Here is an 18,763-nt window from a genome sequence, read left to right on the forward strand (position 1 = left end):
ATATCCAAGCAGGCAAACCTCCATAGATAGGTTCAAGGCCTGGGAATTAGCCGTGGTGACTTGAGGCTCCTCCCTCTGGTCCCATGACTTCACCTGGGTCCATATCTCTGCCCTCTACATTCTAGGCTCTGCCCTCAGAAGCATCTTTATTTTGAATTTAGCATGTTTGCAACTGAATGGTTTTATCAGCCTGTTTTGTGCTTGTCAACATTTGGGAGTTCCAGGACCTTCTTTAATTTCATCCTCTATCGTTTCAGTTAAAGATGGCACTGTTTCGGATTTAACATATTCAAAAATCTTGTAATCTCCCAGGTATGTTATGGGGATTCATGTCCTTAGACAAGAGGCTTGTTCACAGATCCTTCCTGGAAAATCGCATCTCTATTTATTTGTTGCTTCTGCTAAGATGGTTGCGGTTATGCATGATTCACGTCCCACGTTGCTTCAAAGAGTCCTCTGTTTGAACGCTCTGATCTTTTGATCCCTCAGAGGTACTAGCATACGGATGTCTAGCTACATCCTTGATTTTATCTCCACTTTCCTGACAGTGAATCCTCTCATTTTAATTTCTTTTGCAATCTGGATAGGCTGAGTATTTCTCATATCTTCATGTCCTGGTTCTTGTTTATTTAATAGTTCTTCCCTCAATTTATGTCTTTCCTCTAACATTTTAGTATTAATAGTAAGAAGAAACAAGGACATGCTTTCAAAACTTTCCTTGGGAATCTGCTCAGCTTAATTTTCTTTTTCTTTCTTTCTTTCTTTCTTTTTTTTTTTTTTTTTAAGGAGGGCGCAGCTCAGATTGGCCCATGTGGGGATTGAACCGGCAACCGTGGTGTTATTAGCATCATGCTCTAACCAACTGAGCTAACCGGCCACCCCTCAGCTCAATTTTCATTGCTTACAATTCAGCTTAGGTTTCTGCCACTACATAACAAGAATCCCCTCTCCTACAGTTTCCATCATCAAGTTCCGAATTTCCTTCTAAACCTTCACCAGCAATGCCTTTGACATTCATATTTCTCTCAACAGTCTGTTTATGCTGATTTACGCATTCTCTAATATAGGCTTTCTCTGCTGCACGCCTCACTTTTGAGCTCTCACCAGCAGCACTTTTAACATCCATATTTCTGATAACTGTCCAGAGTAATTTAGAATTTTTTTTTCATGTTCCTCAAAATTATTCTAGCTTATAGCCTTTATCCAATTCCAAAGCCACTTCCACATTTTTAGATATCTGTTATAGCAGCAACCCTCTTCCTGGGACAAAAATCTGTATTAGATTCCTATGGCTGCTATAATGAACTGCTGCAAATATGGTGCCTTAAAACAACACATTATGTAGTCTCATACAGCTCGGAGGTAAGAAGTCCGAAACTGCTTCACTGGGCTGAAAACAAGTTGCCAGTAGGGCCACGCTCCCACTGGAGGCTCTAGATGAGACTCTGTTTCCTGGCCTTTTCCTGCTCCCAGAGCGGCACTCCTCGCCTGTGCCTAGTTCCTTCAGCTTCACAGCCAGCAGTGCAGCAGCTTGCTTCAGTGGTCAGATTTCCTCCTTCTGAGTCACATGTAGCTCTGCCTCCCCACGGACATGTGTGTTTGCACTGAGGCTCTATCAGACAATACAGAAGTATCTCCCACCACAAGATCCTTAATCTTATATGTAAATTCTCTTTTGACATGGTATTTGGACCTAGTTATCTTTGGGGGCCATTATTCAGCCTACCACAGGAGGTATTCCCAGGAAACTCTAGTAGGGAAGTGAGGAATTTAAACAGGGAAGGGCAGGAAGCAAACAATGTGTTCATTATTAATCAGCTTAATATCACTGAAAAACTTTAGGGGACACTAGAAAACACCTGCCAGGGGAAGACAATGCACAGCATTCTGAAATATCTTGTTATTGGGCAGAGTAGGCACCAATATACTGGTAAAAGCCGTTACACAAAGAAATTCAGGTACTGACATTTGAAACTCAGGTCAATATTCACATAACTGATACAGGTTGTTGGGGATATGGGCAGGAAGGACAGTGACAGCATCTTCTATAACCAGAAATGTTTATATACCTTCTTTTTAAAGGTACATACCTTCCTTTCTCCTTACCTGCTGCCCACTCCTTCATTTACCAAGTGGTTATTGTGCAGCTAACCTCATATCAAGCCCTGAGTTACATGCTGGATAGTCAATGTTAAACAAAACAGACATTATCTCATCTTCATGGAGCCTCCAGTCTAGTGGGAAAGACAGATGTTAAACAAATACTCAAATAAATATGTAATCCCAAATTGTCAGGCCTGGTCTAAAGCAGAGTTTATCAACCTCAGCACTGCTGACAGTTCAGACTGGATAATTCTTTGCTGTTGTGCAGGAGGCCTGTTCCTGCTATCGTACCATTTGTAGCAATATCCTTGGCCTCTACCCTCTAGATAATAGCACCTTCCAGTTATGCCGCCAAAAATTATCTCCAGACATTGTCAAATGTCCCCAAGAGGGCAAACCTACATTAAAAAATATACATTATAAATCAATTATTTTAAGATACAATAAGGAGATGTAACTTGAAGAAAGTAATCAAGGAATATCCTCTGAGCAAGAGACATTGAAACTGAGAACTGGCACAAGAATAGGGAATGAGGTAGAGAAGTGTTAAGAGAAAGAATATTCTAGAAAGATGGCATGGACAACTCTCTAAAGTAGCAAAGTACTTGGTGTGATTGAACATGAGTGCAAGAAAGGAGGGGTTTGAGATGACATTGTATCCACCCACAAGCAATAAAGAATCTGGACTTTAATAGACTTCCTGGCACTTGGATCCATCTCTCAAGAACCCTAAGATTTGTATTGAAGACTGCAAGTTATCTTTCAAAGAAGAGAACATGAAACACTTTCTATCTCAAGGACCATTTCTCAGCATATAGGAAAGAGCCTTGATAGCATGTAGCAGAGCCTGGCCCTCCTCCCGATGTGAACTTGGGAAAGCTGAATACCATGTCTGGGCCTCGGTTGTAAAATGGATACCCTGTAAATAATCACAGTCCCCTGTGCCCCACTTACCCACTTTCCGTAGAGAACTTTCCTTTGGAAAAGGTCATAGACTAGTAATTGTACACCTCAGGTTGACGTTTGGAATAAGTTAGTCCAATCTCATTTTATAGCCGTGGAAGGTAAAGTACCCTAAGTAAATGACATCATGGGTAACGTGAACTTGGTGAATCTCCACCTGCAGATGTTGGGGAAAGGCCTGTTGGTCAACTCAAATGAAGAGAAGAGTAAGAGTTGAACCTGGCTAAGGCTAGGAGGGTTTCCTGGCTCTCTGTAATAAATCACCAAGGAGCTAGAGCAGTTCCCCAGAAGGACAAGGCCTACCAGGACCAATATCATGACCTGGAGGCACATTATTCTGCCAGAAAGTGATGGGCCAAACAGAGGCAGAAGATGCTGGCAGAGAGAAAAGCTGCTAAAGAGGCCTGTGTCAGGCAGCGCCCTGAACCCCCCTCACATGATTATCACTGTATTACTGAAATAAAGTGCATGGAACCTGAAAAAACTTGTGGGCGGACACCTTCACAAAGGGCTATAAATATCTGGCTTAATGGGCATTATGTGTCAAGAAAGGTTTCTTGGATTTATACAAGCGCATATTCCAAGGAACTCCAGGCACAACCCCGACACTGATTCTTGGGACACTCCTGTGAAGTGGGTGAGAGCTAAGCCAGCTCCAGCAGCTTTCATAGATGGTGGACGGAGGTAGAGAGCGGCTGAGTCCCCAGGCAGAGGGGCGCAGACAGAAAACCAAGGTGACGACTGTCTGGTTCCCGGATGTAGCTGCCTTCTCCCTCTGCGTGGCACTCTTCTCTGTCCACGAGGCCCAGCAGGCCGCGGTTTGCAGCCAGTGGCCCAAGCCTCCAGCAGCCACATGAGAATCAGGCCCAGCTGCACCTTGGGGAGCTCGCCTGAGCATCTGGCCTACAGGGAGGGAGACACACAAGCTATTTATAAGGGCCTGCTCTCTGCCAGGCACTGTTATGCAGCAGTTACTGACACACACTGACTTCATCTCTGGGAAAACCCAAAGGTGGAGGGACTCTCATTACCCCGTGTTACACACGAGGGAAGTGCTGCTCAGAGGAAACCGATGAATGTCCAGGATCCCATGGCCAGAAAGTGGTGAACGGGGATGGCCAACCCAGGTCATCTGGTCCAATTGCTGAAGTCAGCCGGGCAGCCTCTGACCAGCCCTGCAGGACAGGCCAGGAGGCAGGAGGGTGGCCTTCGAGCGTATGATCCACAGGAGAAATAAATGTCAAATGTTGACAATCATAGAAGAGGGGTTAGTTTTCTACAGTTCTTCAGGTGACACATTTTCTTTTCTTTTAACTTAACATAGTGCATAAGAGTGTTTATAAAAATTACCTATTCTTTTGAGTCCATCAATTGGGATACAATTTACATAGACTATATTGTACCTCTCAAAATGTCCAAGGTCAGACAATTAAGTTCGTGAACTTATTGCAACAATGTTGCTAGCCTGTTTTGCTATCAGAGGGATTATTCATTATGGATTGGCACCCACTGGGCAAACAGTTAACTAAGTTTACTATTTGGAAGTGCTGAAAAGGCTGCACGAAAAAGTTAGACGACCTGAACTTTTCACCAACAATTCATGGCTCTTGCATCACGACAATGCACCAGCTCACACGGCACTGTCTGTGAGGGAGTTTTTAGCCAGTAAACAAATAGCTGTATTGGAACACCCTCCTTACTCACCTCATCTGGCCCCCAATTACTTCTTTCTTTGCCTGAAGATAAAGGAAATATTGAAAGGAAGACATTTTGATGACATTCAGCACATCAAGGGTAATACAACAACAACTCTGATGGTCATTCCAGAAAACGAGTTCCAAAACTGCTTTGAAGGGTGGACTAGACACTGGCATCAGTGCATTTCTTCCCAAGGGGAATACTTCGAAGGTGACTGTAGTGATACTCAGCAATGAGGAATATAGCACTTTTTCTAGGATGAGTTCTTGAATTTAATTGTCTGACCTCGTATATTTGACCATTGATAATTCTATGGTGCTGTATCAAAGATGTGATTTTTAAATAGATTAGGTGTTTCATCTGGGAATGAGACTGATAACTGTGTTTGCAATGATGTACATTTATAAATAATTCATTAATAACTAATAACAATTAAGAACTGCTTGAATTGTATGTCTTAGGACAGATAATGGCTCATATATAATATTACTATATAATGTACCAGTGTTTACAGAGAAGACAGAACAGTATGTTTCGCAGGAAGAATCAGAACACTAGCTAATAATCCTTACCTCAGGTACTTTTCGGAATGAGGCAGAGAATAAACAACAAATGAAATCAACCTGGCCATAATTCCGGTTTTTATATATTTCCTTGTTTTCCATTTCCTTGTTTTGTATATTTCCTTCATCGCTCCTCCATCTTCCCATAAATGCCCCTGCTCCATTAAGTTCATGTCAACTGCTATGTCTTCCTCTCATCCCCCACCCTCCCTGCAGTCACCTCTGACCTTTAGACTTTCCTTATCATGAATAAGGCCTTCAGTCATGGTCTTCAGCTTCACCCCAACTACCATCATTCTTCTGAGACTTCAGCAGGTGAAGAGGACCCCCTGCCAACATCCTGGCCTCACAAAGACTTGACTTCCTCAGAGCCAATGAGGAAGTCTTCTCTCCCTGCTACCTAGGCTAGTTACTCCCACCGGGGACACCCCTCATACTTTCACCATTAGCCACTGCTCCTCTCTGAAATCGGTCACTCAAACACCCTACACTGCCCATACCTTCTGTCCCTCCATGGGTACTGGGCATAATGTCCCTCCTGCAGAGGGTGGTCTACACAGCTTACAGGTTGGTCAGAATGAAAGCAAGTCAGCTTCCTACACTTGTAGGAGCTCTGATGGTTCCTTTCATCAGTCATGGCATTTGTTAGGTTTTGCTTTGATGGGCCCTGCTTGATTTTCCTGTTGGCCTGGGCATCTCAAGATACCAGTGCTCATTCCTATCTAGTTTATCCCATTCTCTAGGCCCTTAGGGAGCTGCCTTTGTAACTCCTTAACTTCGTGTTGGCATTGGTGTCACTGGGCCTTGGTCAGGCCTAAGCATATAAATATTTCATGAAGGAACATGGTCACCCTAATGACTGGACCCTCTTTTTGAGGAAACTTGAACTTTCTACTTGACTTTATCATTACACACAAATAAATGTGACTTTCAATGGAAAACTTTGCCTTGTCTGGAGGACACCGATCTAGGTTCTCTGATTCTACCCTTGCATTTCTTTGAGTTCATGTACATCACTTTGTTAGTTGCAAGTCACTAATAGACCTGTTCAATGACTTGCTAAGTAGAAGTTCAATAGAAGGAACATAAAAGTCGCTTTTATGATGTAATAAAACCAGTTTTGCCTCCGTTTACATTTTCATTTCAATATTCCTGATCAATACTCCAGTGTCTATTCTTTGGATGCTTTTTTGAACCAGTTATAACACCTGCCCATTCACTCATGAGTTAAATTAGAATCTTTTAACGTGTGTTCATTTTATATCTGTATGAGTGTGGTGACTTTATCCTGCTTGAAAAATATCTTTTAACTACTTTGTAAGTTGCAACAAGATGTCCAATAGATTCACCTGACGGAGGCAGGTAAACTTCTGTGACAGAGATATGTACTTCATACGCGGTTGAAGCTCAGATGTGCTTTATTTGGTTCTCTTTAGATGAGTCTGAAGCACCAAGAGAACATTGTTGACTCTGTTTTTTCAAGTTTTAATTTTCCTCTCTACTAATTTTGTGTTTCTGTTTCATTTTGGTTCATTTGCTGTCATTAAGTTATTACCCATTGTTGGCAGCAGTGGTTGGGAACATGATTTTAAGGTCTGACAATTTGGAGATCCTTCTAAATGGATTAATAGTATATAGAAATCTACTCGCTGTTGAGTGAGAGACAACAGAGAATCTGGTTTGTTAGTCTTTTTTTTTTCTATTTTTGAGCTCACATCAGTAAAGAATGTCATGTAGTCTGGGAGGAGAACCTCTCTTTCATCTGGACAAGCAGGTTTTCTGTTTCTGTGTTGGTTCTTGCCCCATTGCTGAAATTGTAGAATTGACGCTATATGCTCTATGTTTCTGTGCCTATATGTCTGTGTCTGTAATTCAGAAATACCTTCACCTCTGTGTGTGTGAGTAAATAATGTTTTCCTACTTCCAGGTGGTATTAATACATTAGCTTATAAAGTCTCTTAAATTAGAAGAGCTCTGTTCTGATTGGCATATTGGAATACTTGCTTATATAAATGAATTTTCCTAAAATTCCCTGAAAATAAGGAGATTGAATTACTAATCCTTTAAATGTACTGGATTAAAAATCTATATATTTTCCAACAAATCAACTCATAACCATGATAAGAATTCAAATTCATATAATTTAGGTAACTAGTTGGCAAAAGGACTAGTTTTGTCTTTAGTGTTTAATAAAAGCAGCATATCTTCTCTGATTTGTCAGTGTTAAGTGTCAAGTATCAAACAAACATACTTTTTGTTTTACTTGGATTTGTTTTTTCTAAATTCATACAGGGTGACTGATTTCATAAACGAATGTTACTTCTAGTTGTTGTTTAACATTATGGGAAACATAAATTTGTGTTTGACTAAATTGAACCATTATTCTAACAAATCTTATTTCCACAGTAATTAAAGTTTAGAAATAGGTCAGCTTGAGAATTTCCAAGATGTTTAGATAACATTTGAACAGAGTTAATTGATGGACATTCACTGGATGCCTAGATCTCTCTATGTAAGCTAGAATACTGAAATATTTATTGTTAAGCATAATTTTAAATTTATTTACTTTACTCCTTACTTATTTTTGCTACAGAGAAGCTATATCTTTGTGTTTGTCATTGAACATGTTCATTTCTGCCATGTTGAAAAACTGTATAAGTCAATTTTGCTGCTTTACAAAGTTGGATTGTGCGTGTCCTGAGTTCTCCTAGTCCACCAAAATGACTATTCACCATTATCCACTGTCTATTTTTCTCTGTGAAATATAAGGGACTTTGAATAAAGTTATTATAATAATTATATTATGATAATTATTATAATTATAGAATTATTATATTGCTACAATTAAGTATTATAATTAATTATACTTTAATTAATTAATTAAATATTATCATAATTAATATATGTGAATGAGACTCTACAAGGAGTCTCAAGATAATAAGGCATGTTTTATTGATTAAGGGGAAAAAAGAAAATGCTTTTGTCTTGAAGTGAAATGACTTTTGTTCCAAAATAAGAAAGACCATGGTGAGGGCCAACACTGAGCATATCGATAGATCTGTAGAAAAATGTGTGAAAAGAGAATCTGAAGAGGAGGACACATTTGTGTTAAAATGTTGCCAAGCCAGGCCCAGTTTTAATTGTTTTATTCACAGCATTTTAAAAAGAGCTGTGGCTTCATTAGAATCAATTCCTTTAATGATGCAAACCTAGGACTTGGCTTCCTTTCTGTGAAAGTGACAAAGTTTCCTTGGAGTGTTAGTCTGCTCTTAATAAGAGGTAGTAAAAGTTTGCTTTCCACCATGGAGGCTAATTTGCCCAAATACCAGAGATTCCATATCTCACCAGAATGACATTCCACACTGTGTTTCTGACTTTCTTGTGCCCTTGATTATTCTCCTTAAAATAAAAGAAAAAGCAAATGTTTCTCCTTTCTGAAAGTATTAAGGATTTTTGTTTATATAAATATTGCATTGTCACATTGATTAATAGGTAACCATGTCACAGCCATTCATGGTCTCAGTGTTCAGATCTCCTGGCAAATTTTGATTTTTGTGTCCTCAAATCAAATCCTCTCTGAAAATGGAATAAAAAATATGAAACTTTCACAATCTATTTTGTACTTCAGATTTGCTGTTTTGCCTTATGGAAAGAGATGTTATGAAAACAGCTAAGTTTATTTGTTAGGTTACTATTGACAGCTTTTTTTTTTTTTTTTCATAAGTGACTTCAGGCATATTAACTTCTTTTTTTTTAAAATTTTTTATCGGGGAATATTGGGAAACAGTGTGTTTCTCTAGGGCCCATCAGCTCCGAGTCGTCCTTCAATCTAGTTGTGGAGGGCGCAGCTCAGCTCCAAGTCCAGTCGCCATTTTCAATCTTTAGTTGCAGGGGGCGTAGCTCACTGGCACATGTGAGAATCGAACCGGCAACCCTGTTGTTCAGAACTCATGTTGTAACCCACTGAGGTATCTGGCTGCCCCTACTATTGACAGCTTTTTAATTGTCAAATCAAAAGAGACACTGATTAATACTTTTAAGGACCACTCTGAATTTACTTATCATCATTTGTGAATGAATGAGAAAGATTGTTATGGTCTATGATAATTTAGTACAATGGTTATAATCAAATTCAGATATAATAATAGTTATTTAAGAATGTTTATGAAATCTATTCTATATAACTAGTATGATTTTATTTGTTATTTATAGAGATTTTATTTTGCCCAGAACTTTGGGAGTCAAGAAACCCAGACAAATGTCTTTAGCTGATAAATGAATTGATAACTGAACTCGAGAAACCGTGATAGGTATTTCAAACATATTTTCCAACATGCAAATCTTTTTATTGAAATTTGGTTAGTGAATTTCCATTTTCCCCAAAGTCAACCAGTTGTTCTTACAATCTAATCAGTTGTTTTATTTTTATATTTTTCACAAAACCTAGACATCTTTAACAGTTTAGAGTTTGAATTCTGTTTCTAATTTTTTAAATGTGCATATATGGTAATTTTAAGAAATAACACTGGTCATTTTGGGTACAAAATCATGTAATAATGGAAACATTTCCAAACATGCCATTTTCAAACTGTTCTCTCTATAGTGAAGGTTGTTTTTTTAAGTTACATTCTCATTCTTAAAGTGAAACCTGTACTTTGAATAGACAGGTTGTGTGCCATATATTTATTGATTTAATATCTTCTAGGAGGTAGATTACTGATAGACAAGGTGACAATGTTCTTATGACGTTTTAGAGATAGAACAGTCATTGCCACTATCAAAGGAAGTTTCTAAAGGAAGGAAGGAAGGAAAGAAGGAAGGTATGAAGGAAGGAAGGTATGAAGGAAGGAAGGAAGGAAATCTTAAGTGAACATCTCAAAATAGGAGGAACAAATAAATATTCAGCATTAAGAGTCATTGATACTCTATGGTGTATTAGCTTCATTAGTGTTTGAAGCAAGAGCTGCCTTTAAGAAATTCCATGTCTACTTACCAAAAGGGCACTTTAAAAAAAAAGAAATGGCATACACATTTTAATTATCAAAATAGTTTCTTCCATAGACTACCACATTCAAAGTATTATTGCTTTTCCATAGTTTACACAGATAACCTTGGAATCATGGTTTGGTTGGTTTAACCATCTCCCTCTATATCAATTCAGTCATTTATCCAGCCTAATGGAGTCTCCCTTTGTGTGATTTCTCCAATCAAATAGTCCATTTTCATTTCATCACCACCATCCTGCTCCATTTTCTTTCTACCTTTGAATCTGAGGTATTATGGAAATCTCATAACCATCCACCCTGGATCCAATCTTGTCCTGGGTGAAGCTATTTTACACATGAATTATATGGATTTTCTATTGCCTGTATAATACATCGCAAACATCTTAGCGTGATATTGAGTGTCCTCTTCAAATTGTTGTTCCAACTTTATTCCTAGCTCTCTCATACACTAACTCTACCTTAGCGGCCAACTGCATAGATTTCCTCTTTGTAGTTTGTCAAGCAGTTGTTCCCCACCTGAATTGTTCTTCACTCATAACAGTTTTCCCAAAATCTATCCTCTTGTTGTGAGTCTTGGCTCCAGGCCTACCTTACATCTTTCCGGACTACCCCAGCCCTCAATGATCCTCTCAGTCATCAGTGTTCCTCTTGAAATCAGAGACAATTGGGCTTTAGTCTAAATCACCTTACTATTTTTTAACGTTTCATGTGTCTCAAATTAGACAATAAAGTCTCCTGAGACATATCAATATTTTGAGCCCTCAGTAATTGATCAAGAATAGATGTTCAGAATTTCTTTTTTTTTCATTTTTGAGGAGTAAATAACAGTCTCAGATTATGTATTCACTTTATAAAGAGCCACTTTTCACTGGTGAATTTGTTGGAAATCAAATGAAAAGCCTAAGAAGCTGGTTTAAGAAACAATCAGAGACAGCAGCTTTGAGGATCCAGGTACCAAGAACCGCCCCAGTCTCCTCAAGGACTAACCACTAGGATGAATGAAATCCATCATTTTTTATTTTTCTGTTATACTCTGTTTATAAAAGTTCATGTGGAAGAGAGAGTCTAATTAGTAGAGCTTGGGCCACACAATCTCTCTTCTTCAAGTGTGTATATGTATGTGTGGGGGAGGGAGGGTGAATTTGAAATGAACTTGACTGATTTTACATCATGGCTCTATCTAGAGAGCAAGAGGTAATTCTCTGAAACAGACTTGGGGAGATTTTATCAGAAAAGAGGGAAGCAAATTCTGGGCAAGGATCTAATTCCTCCTTTGTATCAAATCATATGTTTTATCTGTATTTAATATATTCCTAGACAACAGTGGTGGAGCTTTACTTAGAAAGGAAGGAAGCTGAATGCCAGTAAGAAAACTGATAGTGATTTAATAGGATAGTTGAAAGTGGGGGCAGAGGAACAATGTAAAACATGTTTGGGACCCACTTTTTAAATTTTCATCAGGGCCAGAATTATTTCCAAAAATACTACATTTCCAATAGAAAAGAAATTAATTGACATTTCAAACATTTTCATAACTGCTAAATTATTTTTGTCTTTATTAGACTATTTGACAGTCTTTTAAAATGCTGACTGGGTTATCTGAATCTCTAAGAAAAGTTCGGGAAAGTCAAACCTCTTGGGTAATGTGTGAAAAAGAGAAAAGGATCCAATGCTTTCCAGCCAAAGGCTAACTTTCCCTAATGTTGAAACAAGAGGAAGATGTCATTATTGTACTGTCACCCGATCCTGTTTAATGTTGCAATAGAGCAGTGGCTGCTTCAGTCAAGGGACTCTCTTAAGATACTGATGAAAGCCACAGTATTCTCTCCCCCAAAAATACATTTGCACAAAGGCACACAATTTTGCACACAATTTTGGAAGATTCACATGTCCCTAAAGCCCATCAATGGATGCCATATTTAGAACCTTTTTGTTAAAAATAAGCAAATTAAAACCACAATGAAAGGACACAGGAGCAGGTATACCTGTCTTTCATGGGACTATGCCCTTTTCACTTTTGGTCAGATTTCTCTAAGTTATCTTCTAGCCAAAAATTTGTTCCATCCCTATGTCATATGACAGCAGATTTCACTAAAATAGAACCAGCACACAAATCTCAGACTGTCCCTCCTCCATCCATTTCCCTTCTGTGGTATGTGTTAAAAAAGAAAGTCTCTAGTAAGTTTCTGAAACTTGTTCCTAATTTGATTGTGCACTTCACCAATAGTGATTATTAATTATTAAGAATTTATTTTTGAATTGGAAATATTTAGGAGGCTTACTAAAATTTTTAAAAATATTTGGTGAAATTTCATTCTTTTTTATGGCAGAGTAATACTCCTTGTATAAATGCACTACAATTTCTTTATCCTATCGTCTATTGATGGGCATTTCGGTTGTTTCCTTATCTTGGCTATTGTGAACAGAGCTGCTGTGAACATAGGGGTTTGTATATCTTTTTGAATCAGTGTTTTGAATTTTTTTTGGATAAACACCCAGGAGTGGAATTGCTGGGTCATAAGGAAATTCTATTTTTAATTTTTTGAGGCACCTCCATACTGTTTTCCATAGTGGCTGCACCAATTTGCAACCCCACCAACATTGCATGAGGGTTCCCTTTTCTCCACATCTTCACCAACACTTGTTGGTTGCTGGATGGGAAGCATGTTGGTGGCCCAGGTGAGAAGGGATTAGGGAGTACAGAATGGTAGTTACAAAATAGTCACAGGGATGTGAAGTACAGTATGGGAAATATAGTCAATAATATTGTAAAAACTATGTATAGTGTCAGCTGAGTACTAGATTTATTGGGGGGAATCACTTCCTAAATTATATAAATGCCTAACCACTATGCTATACACCTGAAACTAATATAAAATAATATTGAATGTGAACTATAAGTAAAACAATATATAGCCACAGGATGTAAAGTACAATGTAGGGAATATAGTCAGTGGTATTGTAATAGCTATGTACAGTGTCACATGGGTAGTAGACTTGTTGAGGTTATCACTTTGTAAGGGGTGTCAATGTCTAATCACTATTTTGTCTTGTACACCTGAAACTGATAATTTTTTTAAAAAGCAGAAAAAAAGTTTTTAGTGACACACAACTGAACACTTTCTGCTTATTTCGGAATTCTAATTTGAGTGATTCATTATTCATTATTCACACAATTATTTACTGAGCACTTAGTATATGACAGAAACTGTGCTAAGTGCTGAAAATGTGCAGATTAATAAGATACAGTAGGTTCCTGCCCAAAGAGAATGTATAATCTTAATTTCCTGGCTTTTGAATTCACTACATACCTCTGTTAATTTGACTACTTTAAACCTCTAGTTAATTGGCTTAGAATTTCTTTTACTCATTTCTTCCAAAGTGGATCTTCTAAATAAGCACTATTGAATTCAAATGTAGTGCCAACCACAATATGTGATTTTCAATATGCTTGTAGTCACATTAAAATAAAAATAAAAAGAAAGGTGAAGTCAATTTTAATAATATATTTTGCCTAACCAAACATTTCTAAAATAATGTCATTTCAACATGTAATCATTATAAAATTTATTGTCAAGATATTTTACAGTATTTTTTGTACTAAGTCTTCAAAACCCAAATTCATTTAATTCATGAATGAATTAAATAACATTTCCAGCATTCTCGTATTTCTGGTAACACTTTCAGCATTCCCTTAAAGTGCTCTTTGGGAAGTTAAGTAAATAGCTGACTCTAGATTATAAAATCGAGTGGAAAAATAGGGCCTCTTGCTCCTCACTTGGTTGAAGAATTAAATTTTATTTGTAATTTACATAATCTGTGATTTGCAATGCAGCTGAACCAACAGCAGGCATCACCATTCTATTTGAAAGCTGACTTCCTTCAGTGAAACCTCAATGTTGGGAGCAGTAAAACAGGCAAGAGAGAACAATTCTTCAACTGAAAATACTGTATTCTTCTGAGCAAAGAATGATGTTGGCACAGCAAAAATGGTTATTCTAAGCAAGAAAAAAAACAGACTAGATCATGAATATTATTTAAGTTGATAGAATTTTTTTTATGAAACAAAGGAAGTACTTTCTCAAGAATATTGTGCCCAATAATATCATTTTCAAAATTCTCAGAATTCCAAAATACTTCTTGGAGTATGCATGCACAGAGGGACACATACACACAAAAGGCTTAATCATTACCTCTGGACATCTAAAAACTAAGACTTTATGGTATGGGTCATTTTTTTTTTAATTAATGGTGAAAAATATAAGTGTGTTTATAAAAGCACATATTATATAACCCTTTGAAATGTGAGTATCTGCACAAGGGAGAAAATAGGAAATGCAATGTCACCATAAATCTAATTCTCCTGCCAGAGAAAAAAAAAAGTATAGTGTGGCTTTGCTTGATACTATACTTTTCCAAGGAGTTACTCTATATTGTTTAACAGAACACCAATTTCACCCAAAATACACACTACTTATAAATCTTATGAACCAGAAAGTTTTTCAATCCAAATAAAGTTGAAGAAAAACAAGCGAATGAAAGTAAATATATACAGACAGTGTTATGTAGCATAGTGTTTTAATCATATAAAAATAATAATGTGTCTATTTTTGTTTCTCTCTCAGAGTCAAAGCACTACTCAGGACCAGAAGTGTAGAGAGGGAGCTTCTGGGAGAGTTCTTGAAGTACAGGTGGGGGAGGGAACTTAGGAATTATATTTGTAGAACATGTATTGTTACTACATCCTATCTCTGCACTTTGTCTTACTGCTAGATTGTGAGCCATGAGTGATGTGTCTTGAATGGATGGCTCTTCAGGGATCCCACCAGTGATTGAGGCTCAGTGGAGTTTGCAGGGGTCATTAGATGCTGGAGACCCCACATTCAAACAGTTTCAGTAGGAACAGGAAACAGGGACCCTACAAAATGATCACTGTGGATACTGGAGCTGGTGAGAAAACATGTCTTTGGGAGTGAGGCCAGAGTGATCTGGGTGTCATCATTGCTCTGGGATGGAGGCAAGTCAGAAATTAATTTTCTGAGATAGTTCCTTTAGAAGTTTATGAGATGGGCAAGGGGAGCAGAGAGTCTTCACAATTTCTGGTTGATTACTCTAGTATAGCTATCAATGTTAGTGGTACAATGTGTTAGGGTATGCAAATTCAGGGTCACTAGAGGCCCATCAAAGCCCTGAATATTGGGGGCAACAGAATGAATAGGCACAACTGGAGAACACAGAAGCAGTTCTTTAGGGAGGCGTGGCAAAGGGAGCAGATGTGCAGTAGGAAAATGCATGCCAGAACCCCTCACAGGTTCGCTTGCCCCAGCAGGCAATGCTGAGAACTCCGTGGAGGGTGACAATGTCCTAACCAGGTATTAGGTGGAAAACCACTTGAAATGATGAGATTCATGGCTTTTGTCCCTTCTACCTGGACAGTTATAAAGGCTTCTTTTCTGATTTCTCTATCAATCTGTCTCTCCCTTTGCAACTCTGTCCTCTACGTTTACTCATGTATTGGATAACCATTTACCAATCACCTTTATATTAGGCATTGTTCTATATTCTCCAAATACAAAAACGAGCAGGAACAAGTCCCTGTCTTCATCTTCACAGAGCTTCCGGTCCAAGCAACCCCAATGAAGTAGGAGAACTGCCATAGGATATGTAGGCACATGTAGTAGTGACCCCCTAGTGTCGGATGATCACTGTCTTACTGACGCCCAAATTGATCATTGGGTTCAGGTGGTGACAACCTCACCCCTGCATGGTAAAATCCCCCATCAGCCTAAAGATTCCTAGGATTTAAAGGTTCTGGATAATGGTTTCTTAAGAAGACATAGTCAGAGTTTCCTTCCATTCTTTCATAGAGCAAACATTTATTCAGCTTATTCTAAATATGAAGCACTTTGCGGGTGCTAGAGATACAAAAATATATAAGCCATGATGCGTATGGAGGAGACAGATACATGAACAACTTCGGTGCAGTATGAAAAATGTGCAGAGCTAGATGCAGAGTCCCCTGGGAACACAGACGATGCAAAGTCCCTCCCTAATAATGGCACTCTCTAGCAGTCAGTGGGCAGTACATTTAGGTCAGGAGCTATTGGTTATGCATTAGCAAGCAGCCAACATCCAGCTACAAAATGAATGGCATCTTGAATTCCTGCATTTTAAAGCCAGCCACCAAAAGAACTTTTACTAGAGGTCTGATACATCAAACGTTCTGGGTTCATCCTGCTGGCGCCATCATTTTTCTTTTTTTTTTTTTTTTAACTAAAGGTCACATGTCTGCATTGGACAACACTGCTTCAGCCTCTTGAAAAATAGACCAAGATGCTCTGTGACTCTGCACTAATGGGTTTGTTTCTTTAGAGTTCCTAGAGTTGTTTGCATCAGGAATTTAAGGAAGAATATTCCAGATCGTCTATTTCACCCCCTAGATTCCCACTAATACAGTATTTTCAGTTGAAGAATTGTTCTCTCTTGCCTGTTTCACTGCTCCCAACATTGAGGTTTCACTGAAGGAAGTCAGCTTTCAAATAGAATGGTGATGCCTGCTGTTGGTTCAGCTGCATTGCAAATCACAGATTATGTAAATTACAAATAAAATCTAATTCTTCAACCAAGTGAGGAGCAAGAGGCCCTATCTTTCCACTCGATCTTATGATCTAGAGTCAGCCATTTACTTAACTTCCCAAAGAATACTTTAAGGGAATGCTGAAAGTGTTACCAAAAATACGAGAATGCTGGAAATGTTATTTAAAATATAATAAGAGCCAAAAGAAATCATAACTGGGCCTGAAAGTATTCTCTTAAGATTGTAATATTAGATTTAAAAAAAATGCTGATTAGCCTTTAAGTTTCCCACCCCACCCCAGCAACCAGAAATCAATTCCCTTGCATACTGGGTACAAAAATACCACAGACAGTTGTTTAGTGGTTACCAGAGGGTAAGGGGTGATGGGGGAAGAAGAAGAGGGAAAATGGGGTCAAATATATGGTGATGGAAGGAGAACTGACTCTGGGTGGTGAACACACAATGTGAGATATAGATAATGTATTACAGAATTGTATACCTGACATCTATGTAACTTTACTAACCATTGTCACCCCAATAAATTTTAATTAAAAAAGACACCATAGCATGGGTGGCTTATAAACAACAGAAATTTATTTTTCACGGTTCTGGAGGCTCAAAGTCCTAGATCAAGGGTGCCAGTATGTCTGGGTGAGAACCCCCTTCCATGTCACAGACCTCTTGCTGTGACCTCACGTGGTGAAAGGAACAAGGGAGTTCTCTGGGCCTTTTTTTTATAAGGGCATTAATCTCATTCATGAGGATTCCACAAACATTCCAACCATAGCACTGGGTAAGCATCCTGCGGCATGTTATACTTTAAAATATTTTACTTTTGGTCAAGATAATATTTTTCATGTTGCGCTGTGTAGATTAATTTCTCATTGTTGTTGTAACAAACTACCACAAACTTGGTGCCTTAAAACAATATGCATTTATTCTCTTTCAGTTCTGGAGGTCGGAAGTCCAGAATGTTTCACTAGACAAAAATCAAGGTGTTGGTAGGGCTATCCTTCCTCTGGAGGCTCTAGGGGAGAATCAGTTTCCTTGCTTTTTCCAGCTTCTAGTGCTGCATTCCTTGCATTGTTTAGCCCTTTGTTCCATCTTCAGAACCAGCAGCATAGCATCTTTCTTCTGTACTCCCATTGACTTCAGTCTTTGTAGTCACATCTCTCTCTGCCTCCCTTTTCAAAGGAGATGTGTGATTAAATTTAGGGACAACCTGGATGATCCAGAATAATCTCCCAATCTCACAGTCCTTAACTTCATCATACTTGCAAAGCTCCTTTGGACATGTAAAGTGACATTCCTAAATTCCAGTGATTAGGACCTGGATATCTTTGAGGGCCATTATTCAGTTTACCACACTAGGTCATTAAGACATTATTCTAATCTGAAGTGTTTATCTTTTCATGTAATTCAATCCCTTTGGTCTACCAAGGTTGTTTCAAACAACATTTTTTTTCAAGTACATTAGCTGCCAAACTTATCAAAAATTAGTGCAGATGGAATCATTGTAGATCTATAATATACAGCCTGTTGAGCTACAATAAACAGAATCCCCTTTAGCTTTTTATCACTGTGTGGCATACAAAATGATCAACAGAAGAATGTTTCAATGAATTTTCTAAAACCCTACTGAGTAGTCAAAATGTCATTCATTATGTTGTTGAGTATTCCTTATGGAATAATTAAAAGATTTTTAAAACAATCTTTGCCCCTTAGATTTAGAACTTGGATTTGTCTATGCTGATGAACTAATATGCAGCTAGAGCTATATAACTCATACTGATTTTTAAAAATTTGCCTTGGCTTCCAGGAAGTACAGAGTAAATTTAGTATATAATTAAAGT

The 18,763-nt window shown here is 38.1% G+C and overlaps 1 protein-coding gene across 1 annotated transcript in view; it reads left to right on the forward strand.

The window, feature by feature from the left end:
* Positions 1-18,763, forward strand: part of IL1RAPL1 (interleukin 1 receptor accessory protein like 1) — a 1,306,826-nt gene that overhangs the window by 955,273 nt on the left and 332,790 nt on the right. The window lies entirely within an intron of this gene.

The sequence above is a fragment of the Rhinolophus sinicus genome, chromosome 18 (assembly GCF_057876585.1).
Source record: "Rhinolophus sinicus isolate RSI-liver-muscle chromosome 18, RSI-T2T, whole genome shotgun sequence".
Classification (NCBI taxonomy): domain Eukaryota; kingdom Metazoa; phylum Chordata; class Mammalia; order Chiroptera; family Rhinolophidae; genus Rhinolophus; species Rhinolophus sinicus.